Raw genomic sequence first — 14,216 nt, forward strand, 5'->3', positions numbered from 1 at the left:
ACATTTTCAATAAATTCACTTCGATCTTTCTGAATAATATTATCACATTACGAGTGTAATATTAGTTAAATGGGAATAACATAAGAATTCTATAAGACGCATTCTGAGATCCAGTGGTAGGTACCTCTGATCGCAGGTACGTTGTGTTACATGGAAATTATAAGTATGATCTTGAATAAATATATTATCCAACACAAAATAACAAAAAATACTTTTATTAAGCAGTAGCTTCTGAGTTTCTACACTATTCAACTAAAAGAAACTCTTCGGTTTCAAATATTAGTATAGATGACGCGGTTGAAACGATTTTTTATACAAATTATGCAATTTAATTACAGAGAAAGAAATCATCTAAAATCATTTGATGACAGTTATGGGGTTGAATGTAAAAATAAAAGCTTTAAAAAAATACTATTACAATGCTATATAATACAACTACTTACATAATAATATGTAAATTTGTGTTTAAATCAACCAGATTTGTAATTTTGGAAGCTCTAATCAAAAGTCATAAAGACCGAAAAATAAAAAAAAAACCCAACAAAAAAGATCAGCATAATTATACAATAAAAATGTATTGAGTTCAAGAAAGTTTGTAAATTTCTTTACCAAATTGAATTTTATTATAAAGTCCTAATAAGTAAGTATGTACGAATATGTATATAATAAGAAATGGAATTTTGCTCTACATCGTCAGTAACCCATATAAACCACCAAACCTCCTCCTCCGCCTACCCTGCCGTAGGCGGGATACAGTATGAAGCTGATTTTGATTTATTTTTTATAATTTTCATTAATTGCCACATCCAAACAAGCCACGTCCCCAGTAAATAGTGCACGTATGGTCAGTAAACGGCGTGTGTTAGTTCTTGCGGCGAAGCTTTTTAAGCAGTCGTGCGTGATCACCGGCTGCAGGGCTGGAGGATACCGCCTTGCGGTTATATTTACTTTTATTTATGTGGGAATTACATTTGGGATATTCTTTTTCATATTATATAAAAAAATATTTGCCGTAGTGGCGAAGTTGCACGGTAGCTGACTGTAAATGCGGCGGTTGTGGCTTTGATTCCCACACGAGGGATCGAATTATTTCCTTGTTCTGCTAAGAAGACAATGCGCGGCGAAAAGTGAGGAACAGAGTGTTTTAACACTAGGTTCCATCTTCACCACCTTCATCACCTTGCTATGCAGTATCACATTTACTCATTATTTTTAATGATTACTATATACAAATAAATCGTAAATTTTTTAGACGCTTCAGTTAACTCCGTTCCCCATCTTTACAAGCAAGATAAAAAATATAATTTCAACTAGCAATCTACCTCCACTGAAGTGCTTATAATTTGCCAAAAAAATCTTTCAAAAACAAAAAGTCTGTGTGCGGTGTGAACTGTGACAGGCAACAACGTGCAGGTTCCCATCATCAAGTATGCCGTACATCCGTGACATGGCGGTAGTCTTTACTATCGAACTGTAGGTACAGTACAGTACAAAATACGAACATATACAGGGTGGAATTGACAGCTTTAAATGAAACCACAGTTTTAACTACTCTATAAAAGTCTAATATAATTCAGAAAAAAAAAATTCCCAAAAATGAAAAAGTTTTATTTTTTCAAACAAAATAAATAATAAAATTATCGTTTTAAAATAAAACGCCATTTGTAAAGTATAACATAAACATGCACACATTTACCTGTCGGCGCGGCAACGTCGCACACGCTTCATTCAAGAAGTCGAGTCGCAGCAACTAGCGTAGGTGTGTAGGCGACGGCGGCGAGCTGATGTTAAATTAACGCAACACTTAGGAATACACAATACACACACTTTTATTTAATTATTTCTATTAGGTTTTTAATTTTACTTTTGTTGCACTACAAACGCATTTTTTTATTTTCTCTTTTTAAATTAACACTCATTTTTAACATGTTTACAGAATTATTACAATAATAGCATTTTTTCACTTTTTTTAACAATAAATATTACATTTTCTGTCCACATTACATTCAGCTCGACAATGACGTCGAATATTATTACACTAGAAACAGTTAATATTTCTTTTAATTGTAGAATTTCTTTTTACAATAAATGCAGATGATGATGACACAATTTCACCCCGTAGTAGTATTATGGTTTGGAACTTCCAAGCATTCCAATTTTTTTACTCCTTCCAGTTTTATTACTGTGCTGTTTCCGTCTATCGTGATTGTTTTTTGCTTGTTTTTCTTTTTTATTCAACTTAACCTCCAAATCCCAATACCAACGCCGAAGCGTCGCGTGAAGTAACGCTGTTTTAATCTCGCCACTATTTCTAATTTTCTACGATTGATGCAATCTTCTTTATTATTATTACGACGTGGTCTGGGTCCATAACCCGTTGTATTTATATGGTTTAGTAAATAGCATTCAGCTATAGTCCGACCCAACTACTATTGCGCAGAATGCACGCGCCGCACCGATTCTATGGGAACCCCCGGTAATCGGTGCGGCGTGAGCACCCCGTCTTTGTGCAGATATCAAAATTCATTTTTAATATTGTTTGATTGTTTAATATAACACTGTAGTTCATAATAAATATAGATTATACTTTTTATGCATGATTTGATATTAAAATAATTAATAAAATTATCAATACTATTTACAAATAGGTAATTACTAAATATTAATTTATTTCGTATTGAATTTTCGTAAGTTCTCGTATAATATTATAAAACTCGTTTACTATTCAATTTTTATACGATTTTCTAACAAAATAATTATACAAATATAAATAATAATGAAAATCTTAATAAAAAATTTAATAGTATGTTCGATAAGTATTTTAATTAATGGCAACTATTACAATATTTTTAATTATCTGTATAAGAACAGAACTTAGCCGCGGAACGGCTAAGTTCTGTTGTATTTACATTATTTGGTTCGACTTTAGACGTTGAATAATTAAGTGTTTTAAATTATTTGGATGTTGTTTAATATTAATTTTATTTTTAAAATCGTGATGAATGTTTCGTGATCGTGATGATGTGATTACTGAGTATTTTTCTAAAATGTGAAACTATTGTGTGTCAGTATTTGAGTGTACTATCAAAACATACATTCTTTTAAGATATTTCAAACAAATGTTGAGTTTTTAATATTACTTGTATTACGTGTATGATGTAAATATTAGTGGTAGTGAAAGGAGAATGCGACAACGACGATATAACACTAATGTTAAATGTAAGTACCTATCTATCGTAGTTCAATATCATTTTGTGTGTTAAAAATGTTGAATATAACTTTGTGGTTGGTTCAATAACCATGCATTATTTCTGAATAATTTCATAATAAAGGAGATATAATAAATTCCTTAAAGTAGGATTTTATTAAACAATTTTAATAAGAGCTTTGAACCGTGTTTAGATTAATTATTATAAATAGGTAATTGTGTGAAAAAGAACGCGAAATATCGTTTTTTCTCGTTCGGTTATGTTTTGATGATTGAAAAGTAGAAGTTTGGCAACGCTTAGTAATATTTTTGTAGTAATATGTGTATGTGTGCGTCATACGAAATACAGTTGGAGAAAAATCGTGAAAAGAAAAAAAAATCCTGCGTCCAAACTGTTGAGGCATCTTGATTAATGTCTTTAGCTCCGGGTATGAAATGTTTTACCCTATATGCAGTTTCAGTAAAAAGAGCGCTGCCTCTTCCACCCTGATTTACACATTTACAGGTAAATCTGTTGATTGTCTGTTTTTAAAATTGATTACTTAACATTTTCTAGTTATTGAACAATTATTGGTGGTTATGAGTTCCATTTTGAAGTAATCCGTCTCTTTTTGTTTTGTTATTAACCGTTAACAATACAAATACATATTTTATAAGTACAAATATGTATAACACAGCAAGTAACAGTAGTATTAGTTTACGTACTTATAAAATACCCATAATTTACATTGCTGAAAAGGAAAAACAAAATTTACAATATAAAACAATTAGTTAACAGCAATAACACCACACGTTCGCGACATGACCTAAACTAAGTGCACTTAAAGAACAATTAAAAACAACAATCTTTCACATACACTAAATTAATATACTTCAACATTAATTAAAACCGTCGTGGCGCGCAGGGGCACAGCGCCTCACTGCAAATGCATCAGCTTTGGGTTCGATTTCCACTTGCGGGACTAACACACAATGACCCAAAAATTGGGCGAAAACATAGTGTCTTAACACTAGGTAACTTCTGCCTAATGTTGGATCATTTAGATCCAACATTGCGTAAAGCTAAAGAAATAGAAATAGGTACATAAATTAATTTAATGTTTAAAAGTAATGTTAATAGATTTTTTAATTTAATTTCCTTGGTCGCCGTCCTCATTCAGCCTTCAGCAGAGCGGAGCAGAGCAACCAGAATCTATTTTAAAATATAATACGCTTTTATTTTTGGTGAATTCCGCGAGTGGCTCCATGGCTCTGGGGAGAAAGCTAATTTCAATTTCATTTAGTTCTGGCGCGATTCCATGCACCGACCACAGAATTGTTGCAGTGCACAGAACTGCTACGTCGATGCAGATATTACTGTGACAAATTGAATATTAAAATATAATTACAATTTTAAGATTTTATCTTGTTGTAGAAAGATATAAAACCAAAGCTATAAATTTAAGTATTTGTAATTTTAACAAATATTTTATAGATATAAAATAAGATTTATGTATTTTAATAAATGTTTAGGCCATAGTGGGGCTGTAGGCCCTATCGTACGCTGTACTCTCTAACGCTACAATTGAAAGTAAAAAAATATAATATAATTATATATTTTTTAAATATTTATATCAACTAAAAGAACGTTTTGAGACATTCGTGGCGCAGCGGTACAGTGTCTGACGGCGAATGCTACGGTTGTGGATTTAATTCCGTTTCTTAGTTATTTACATTTCAAATTGTATATATTCATAATATAGGGGCTGCCGCGCCGTGGCGTTTATATTTTCATTTTTTCGCTCTGGTGTTGAGGCAGAGAGCGGCGTTGAGTTCTGCCACTCAACACGCAACGCCTGCAGAATTCGGCAGAAAGTGGGGAACAGAGTGTCTTAACACTAGGTTCTCTCTGCTTACCCTGATGTGTGCGGGATACAGCGTGAGGCTTTTTATTTTTTATTTATTTAATTATTTTTTTTTATATTCATACAATGAATATTATTTCACGCTTCTTAACAGGGAACGGAGTGTTTTCAAAGTGCCTGTCTGCTGGATAAAGCGTAAAGCCGAAAAAAACAGAAGCTATAGTTAATTTACAAGCACTTAAATAGGCACATCTACAAATATCTTATCTGTGGCTAGTGAGTAGCATCTCCTCTTGGGAGCGTTTGGGTTCTGTAGGCAGGCAGATTACACCCCGTCTGAGCTGCACGCAATTCCATTCGAAGGGATTCCGCATTTTTATCGCCCGATGCCTTCACTGGAAAATTGGCTTTAAATCGACCAAAGGATTTTGTGTCACTATCGTTTCATTAGTCGTCTGTTTCACTGGTATTCAATTTTTGTTGATTTTTTTCATGGATTTTGATTGTATTTGAATGAATTGTTAGTTGGTTTTCTTTATCTTTTTCAGGTCTCTATAATGCACTGTGTACGAACAATTTGTAATTCTGACATCTAAAATTGATTGAAAGAGCAATTGCATTTATAACCTTTTTTTTTTCATCAACGTGCTTTGACCAATAATAACAAAAGGCCGGTATAACATCTACATATTATGTAGTAGATTTTTTTCAGATTAGGCCGTTATAGCGTCCGTCTACATGACAATTTTGGGTTCGATTTCCACTCGGTGAAATAAAATATCTCGTCCTAGTCCTGGCAAGCACAGCTCAGCGTTGAGTCCCATCACTCAACACGCAATGTCTCTCAAGATCGTGCGGAAAACCTAATCTACTAAAGTTATATTTGCAGATGCAGTTCGGCAGTCTTATATTTCTAATACAAAGTAATCATTCAACTTAAACTCAATTTAAAATGTACCTAACAACAATTTTCGTTCTCACTTCATTTGTTGTTAGGACTTGATTAGTGACGTCACGGCAACATAATGAACTTTTAAAGCTCCGAAATAAGCTTTGCGAAGCAATCATTTGAAATTCTGAGGCAAATTGAGATTTGTGATAACTGACGGAATGTAATAACTTATGTTTCTATTGTCTTTTTTATTTTCGTACGAAATGAGTTTGTTTTCGTTTGTTTCGTTTCACTTCGGTCTGTGGCAGATTCTATTTCAGATAATGGCTCCTTGAAACCGCGATTTATATAATCATATAAAAAATGTTACTTTCGCTTTTCTTTAAATTAGTTTAATCTTGTAAAATCGGATGAAAATAAGTAATTTTGTTAAGTTGCTTTACTTTACTTTTCCATTAAATTTTTAATATTTTTAAAATATTTATGCCCATAAAACAATTGAAAATCTTCTCAATCTGGTAAGGTACCAGAGCGAGGAAATTAAAATTGCAAATAATAGTTATGTAAGTATGTGTAAGTAATAAATTTTAAGTTTATTATGAAACTGTCCCTCATCCATCATGCCGTGGCAGCTTATAAGTAAAGCAACACTAAGCTAATAGTTTTAAGACATGTTTGTAATATCCGTTTAGGTAAGTGTACGTTTTGTTAGTTGTCCTTAATAAATAAATAAAATAAAAATATTTCATACCCTCCAGTGGGAATCCAGAATCGTTGCGTTTAGTTACACGCTTGTGCCCATGCGCCGCGTCTGGCCTCAACCAGATATATTCTTAATCAACCAATCAACCCAAAGGCTTATTCTGGTCAAGGTGGGCAGAGAATCAGAGAGAACATAGATTTAAGACCCTTTGTTGATTATTGACTACTTTCCATTTATTTTAGAGATATTGCTTGTTATGTTTAACTGAAAATATTTTTGTGAGGATCGCAATGTACGGGATACAGAGTGATGCTAAATAAAAAAGGTATTTACAGTCATATACTCTCCACTTTGCTCTACTATATGCATATAGGCACTTTAAATATTTACTCGGTTCTAATAGAAGTTTAGAAAAGTTTCTAAAGAGAGTTATCTAGTACAACGGCGATGCACTAGCAAATACATTAGTGTCGTCGTGGACAGTATGCAAACGCAATCGACCCCGCCCGCGCCGTCTCGAGTGATCCTAATGCCGCGTATTCGGTGAGAGATGCGCTATATCGATATCTATAGCTATTTGTACGATTAAAGCTTGTTAACAGTGTGCGCTATGCTATATTTGGATGATTTGTGCTTGATCTTAAGTGTTTGTTGTGGGTTTTTTAAATATTTTGTGATTAATTTAGATACTAGTAGTAGTACGTAGCTTAGCATATTTTTTTGTGTAAATATTCTCGCTTTAGAAATCTATTCATATTTTAAGTACTATTTCTGACGCAAGTAAATCGTTAATTTATAAAAGGTATAATTGAAAATATTATTTAAATATTATATTATTTTTGTGTTAGGTAGTCCATTTGTCGAGATCAGATAGCAGGCACATAGCAAAATAGGCAGAGGACACCTGGAATTTCTAGTGTTAAGACACTCTGTTCTCATTAAGACACTTTTTGTGTGGAGTGGCGAAACTCAACGCTGCTGTTTACCTCGTTACCAAAGCCTTATATCATTCCCCGAGTGAGAATCAAACCCACAATTGTGCCCCTGCGCCACGACGGTTCTTAGTTTTTTCCAATTTCCGATACAAGCCAAGCCGTAGGTAAAAGCTAGTATTAATAAAGGAGATATATTACGCACTGGAAAGCAGGCAGGCGGTATATTTGAGAAGCTCTGTTGAATCGAAAGCTCATCTTGAGCACTTTAATAGCTTACTACAGTCATCTGGGACTGGAGTTATGAGTTGAGTTTGATCTTATGAAATATTTTAATTATTTTAACTATTTTTTATATGGTATGGTAATTGAAAGTTTCTAAATGTTTGTAGAAATATTTTTAATTATATAAGAATTTATTCGGTTGAATTGAAAAAAGCTGTTTTAATATACATACATATATATATTACTAGTGGACGCGCGCAGCTTCGCTTGCTTATTTAGAGGTGAATTCTAATAAACCATGAAACATGTGTCCAATTAAATACTTTTAAGAGTCTGAAATTCAAATTTTATAAGAATCGGTGCCGATTAAATTTTTTTTCCATACAAACTTTCAACCCCTATTTCTCCACTTTAGGGTTAAAATTTTTCAAAATCCCTTCTTAGTGGATGTCCAGATTACGAAAGTAAACATCTGTCCAAATTTCACGTTTCTACGCACAGCGGTTACGGCTGTGCGTGCGTCTTACCTCAGTCAGTGAGGACAAGTCCTTTTATATATATACATTATTATTCTTAATCCAGAAACAGAACATCGAAAACGCAATTATTATGATGACAGGCAGACGTTGAAGACGATGACGATGACGAAACCTAGTATTAAAGCACTCTGTTCCCAAAAAGACATTTTCGTTCTCCACTTTTCCCAATTCTGTTGAGTGGTTCTGTTCAATGTGTGTTAAGTTGCGGAACTTAATGCCGCGCTTCCCCAGGGCGAGCAAATGAAAATATTACACATTTCATTGCCTCGAGTGGGAATCGAACCCACAAATTATCGCGTTTACAGTTACAAGTGTCCCCTGCGCCCCGACTGGTCTCAATTAATATAATAATTTCCTTTTATTACTATTCGATATATAATAGAAGTATCTATTCATTAACTTACCGTTCCAAGTGTAATGGGAGTGATTATAAGAAAAATGGACCCTCAGTCGTGTTTCTAATTAAGACTAATGTGCTTACTGTAATAGCTTGAGGGAGTTCGTTTGTACTCAGATAGAGAGGTATTGGAAAATTAGACTCTGATTTCATCATTTATAACCATTATACTTCTGGCGAAATCCTATTTATAACTGCGGCAAAGGGTATGGGTATATGCGGTTGTGGGTTTGATTCCCATTCGGTGGAATCAAACACGCAACCAGCCGCGTTTCCAGCCACACTTTGGGACCCTGCGCCACGATTGGCCTCAAAAAAAAAAATTAAAGAAAAAAAAATCTCAATTTCATTTATCTATTATATATATATATATATACATTTTACAAGTTTCCTTTGAACAGCTTCCAAGAGGCGTAGGTCCAAATCCCGCTACGTTTATACTTTTATAGGATGTCTAAAAATAATATTATTATGTACCCATAATCGAACCCCCATCCATCAATAACTTTATACTTCCCATACAATAATATCAAATAACACGCAAAATTACAAACATAGTAACATAAAACGTTTGAAATCTTTACAGCATCGTTCATAGCTCTCTGGGGTACAAAATACGTATATCGTTACATTATCATATGAATTCAGTAGAACAATAAACGAATAATATGCAAATACCGTTATGTATGTGACCTTAAAGTTTATTGCTGTTTTGTATTTAATGTTTTTCGGATAGCGGGTTCAAATCTGGTTAAGTTGTTGCGCATAATAGTACAGTATGTGACATATAAAGTAGAATAAATATATTTGTATAAAAAATTGTATAATTCAATTATTTAGCTTCATGCTGTATCCTGCACATAGTAGAGAAGGCAGAGGGAACCTAGGAATCTAGTGCTAATACATTTTCGTTCCCCACTAAGTATATATAAAAATAATTTTAATGGTGTTTATTACTATTTATTACTAATTGTGTAACAGTGTGAGCGTAACTTGTAGGTATCTTATGGAACATAAATACGTGACATATTTAGGGTTACTTATAATCATAACCTGGAGCTCATTATACCAACAATCCTGGTCCATCCAAATCCTACCCACTGAAAAAACTGCCTGCCAAAAAACTTAATGTCGCACTTTGTCTTGTTGTCACAGCGAGGAAATTCCAGAGGACCTCGATCCCAGAACCGTCGCCTTTAAAAACAGACACTATGCCACTACGTTACAACTGTCAAAAATAATATACATATAAATATAAATGAGAAAAACAAAAACAATCCAACACCAACTAAAACGGGAGCACAAGTAAATGAGAGAGGACTAGCTATCAGTGCGCGGTGATAAAATTAAAAAGTAATAAAAATGCAAACGAAGTAAGTTCCGGGTGGAGCGCGGCGGGCGATCGCCCGCGTCGCCTGTAATCTTCATTTTGATATTAAATCCTTTTTTATATTGTCTTGATTATTGTTTTTTAAGGTTCACGCTCTATCCCGCATATAGCACGGTAGGCAAAGGGAATAAATAGTGTTAAGACACTATTTCCCAATTCTCGCCCAAATTTCGAGATGTTACGGATTGATTGGCGGAACGTTAACAAGTGGTCACGACGACAGATACTTTTCAGTAGAGCATATTGACGTCATCAAAAAGACACAACTTCCAATTGAATACTAAGTTACTCACACTGTATTCTTGACATAACAGTGTCAACAGAGGGAACCTGGGAACCTCGTCTTAACCCACTCCATTCCAGAGTTTTGGAGGCACTGCGTGTTGAGTAACGCAACGCAACTCAATCCAGCGGTTTGCTTCGTTATCAGAGTGAGGGAAATAGGAAAAAAGAAAAAGAAATGAAGGAACATATTAAATTTATTATATTACATTTCCCAAGTGGGAATCGAACCTACAAGCGTTGCGGTTACACAGTGCCAACGGCCTCGAATTCGTCGTGACGGCCTCGAATTCTAAGACAAACTACAAAATTAGCTCAAAATACCTAAACATATCTATATATATAAAAGGACTTGTCCTCACTGACTGAGGTAAGACGCACGCACAGCCGTAACCGCTGATGGCAGAAACATGGAATTTGGACAGATGTTTACTTTTGTAATCTGGACATCCACTAAGAAGGGATTTTGAAAAATTTTAACCCTAAAGGGGTGAAATAGGGGTTGAAAGCTTGTATGGAAAAAAATTTAAATCGGCACCGATTTTTATAAAATTTGAAATTTAGATTTTTAAAAGTATTTAATTGAATACGTGTTTCATCGTTTTCTAGAATTCTCCCCCTCAGGGTGCAAATAAGGGGTTGAAAGTTTGTATAGGTTTTTTTTAAATCGTCACCAATTTTTATAAAATTTGAAATTCAGACTCTTAAACGTATATAATTGAACACATGTTTCATGGTTTTCTAGAAATCACCCCCTAAGGGTGCAAATGAGGGGTTGAAAGTTTGTATGGGAAAATTCTCAAATCGCCACCGATTTTTATAAAATTTGATATTTAGACTCTTAAAAATATTTAATTGAACATATGTTTCATGGTTTTCTAGAATTCACTCCCTAAGGGTGCAAATAAGGGGTTGAAAGTTTGTATGGAAAAATCTTTAAATCGCCACCGATTTTTATAAAATTTGAAAATTAGACTCTTAAAAATATTTCATTGAACACATGTTTCATGGGTTATTAGAATTCACCCTTAAATACGCAAGCGAAGCTGCGCGCGTCCGATAGTAACCGATAAACTGTAACCAATACCTACATTAACCCCCGTTCTGAATACCTACTACCTATCATCTATAAATAAATGAGTTACCTATATTAATAAAAGAGTAAAAGTCTCCGAGAGCGGGCGGGCACCGGGCGGGCACCGGGCGGGCCCCGGGCGCGCTGGCGCGTGAAATTGCCCAGCATAGGGGGCTTCATTCATAAAATATAGCGACAGCGAATGATGTATGGCCCACGGGGCTATCGATGTCCGATTTTATAAAGGGTTTGTTTGGATTTTAATGAGATATTTATTAAGTGAGGATTGCTTTAAAGTATCATTTGAAACGTTGATGAGAGATAATAGTGGTTTGTTGAGCTTGGTTAATTTAGAGAATGATTTGTCATTGTTTTCTCTACATATCTTTGTAAGCCTCTAAAGGCTAATCTACTGAAAATATTTAAAATCAAGAAAGTGAATCAAGAGGCCGCCATGGCACAAAGTATGTTTATCTGTTTCTTTGAGTGTCTGATTGTGAACACGAGCTTGATTCCCATTCAGGGGAGTGAATTATTTACATTTGTTCGCATTGGGAAAAACACAATGTGTGGTGTTGAGTTCCACGAGTCAATACGTAATGTCTCGAAAGTTTAAATAGATGGAAGTTAGACCAAGAAATAAAATAAAAGAAACAATTAATCAAGAATTAACACAAACAATATTCATATTTAAGCACGCCCAGCGCCCGGCGCCCGGCACCCGGCCCCGGGCCTCTGTTCCGAAACCTACTCACTATTAGGGGATTTAAATTTAAATAATGAAAATGTCGCATTGTTGCCGAATTAAACTGGCAAAAATAATGCTCGACGTTCACTTTTCGCTATTAAGCTAAAGATTAAAACTTATTTTATATTCAATTACGACTATAATTTTAGAAGTTGTAAGGTAGTTTCAGTATAGCTTTAGTTACGAATATTGAGAGTCAAGACACTTCGTTTATACAATGTTCATACAACCTTATGAACTACAAATAAGTACAAATTAAGAGTGTAGTGGTATCCAATATTAGTTGCACGTTATCATATCTCCTTACTATTGCTTTGTGAATTAACAATTTCAGAGTAGGCTGTATCTCTAATACGCATTCTTACTCAAGGAAATGAAATGTTTCATATTTTAAAACGCATCCAGTTTCACCACTCAACATGCAAGGCTTCCAGAATTTAACACAAAAAACATTAGGTATAGTTGATAAATAAAATTTTGAAGCAGCCCGTTTAATAAATTCAAATCCTCAACCAATTTCCATAAAACACGTACCTACCAAATACAAATTGCCTATATAAGTAAATACTTTAATTATATAATAAATAGCAAGCAGGATTTAAACCGTAGAACTGTATCGCGTAACACCATCACACGCCTCCACGCACCCGCTTCCCTGGGAAACTTCGTCGTTCGCCGCGTGGACCCTTTGATTATTTAATTGACAGTAAACACGAGCGCTGTGTATGGGAAGGTTTGTGATCTATTATTAGAATTTATATTATTTTCGTAAAATATTTGGTAAAATTATTCTCTAATTCCTTAGCGCCGCTTAACAACATGCAATGTCTCGTTAATTGTGTAGAAAATGGGGGACAGAGTTTTTTAACACTTCCCATTGGGTAATAACCAGGTCATAAATGTGAATAAACCACTCTTTTTGTTTATATTGTAAAATATGCATAGCCTGAATGCGAATAGGATAAAAGTTCTGGTTTTTGAAAGAGATGAAGAATGGACGGAATGCAAATTAATATAAATGGCAAGATATTAGCGAGTGAATGAATTGGTATATTTGGGAAGTATGTTCAATAGAGATGGAAGATACGAGATGGATGTGGAAAGGTGTATTGCTGCCGGTATCAGGCTTAACGGAGCCTTAGCTGCATTGATGAGACGGCAACGGAAATTATTAAATATTTCTATACCTCGAGTGGGAATGAATCCCTCAACCTGTCACGTTTACGGTCTCACTGGGCCACAAGTACGACATTACGAGTACGACTGGCCTCAATTGTTAGTTATAAAATGATACGACAATCTATGACCTCCACTCCAAATAGCTGAAAACCAAAAATAAATCACAAAAGCTCTATTAATTAGTCTCTGAAATAATTCACCAGTATAAAGCACAAGCTTAATAAAAAGCTCAATAATTTAATTAACAATAACACGTTTCCAATACAAATTGCGTCGTAAAAGTCGAAATGGAATAAGTTTATTATTAAAAATTGTACGTTTATGTAACAATAAACGTACAAACTTTAGGACGTCATGGTGCAGTGGTATAGCGTGTTGACTAAAAATGCGACAATTGTGGGTTCGATTTCCACTCGGTAACAAAACGTCGTGTTCATTTCCGCCTCAAATGCACTGTCTCAAATGAAAGTGAAGAAGGGAATGTTTTAGTGCTAGCTTTCCTCTGCCTACACTGTTATACGCTAGTAGATACAGAGTGAAGCTAAAAAAATAAGAAGCAAAAATTGTAACAATAATAGAAATACCTACCGTATAACAGTTGCAGTTATTTGTGAGTATTATGTACGTACAGTGGTTGCAGTAACAGATAAATGAAGCTTTGTTTGATCGGATCGTATTTATTGGAACACTAGCGATTTCACGTGACTTTGCTTGGTACTGGGATGAAATAGTTAAGAATTATGTAATTAAAAGCATATCGTTCAATAGGTGCAACAAAAACGTAATTGTAATAAAAAAAAAA

This window comes from Heliconius melpomene, chromosome 17 (genome assembly GCF_056956725.1).
Source record: "Heliconius melpomene rosina isolate 202511_hmr_F chromosome 17, ASM5695672v1, whole genome shotgun sequence".
Lineage (NCBI taxonomy): Eukaryota > Metazoa > Arthropoda > Insecta > Lepidoptera > Nymphalidae > Heliconius > Heliconius melpomene.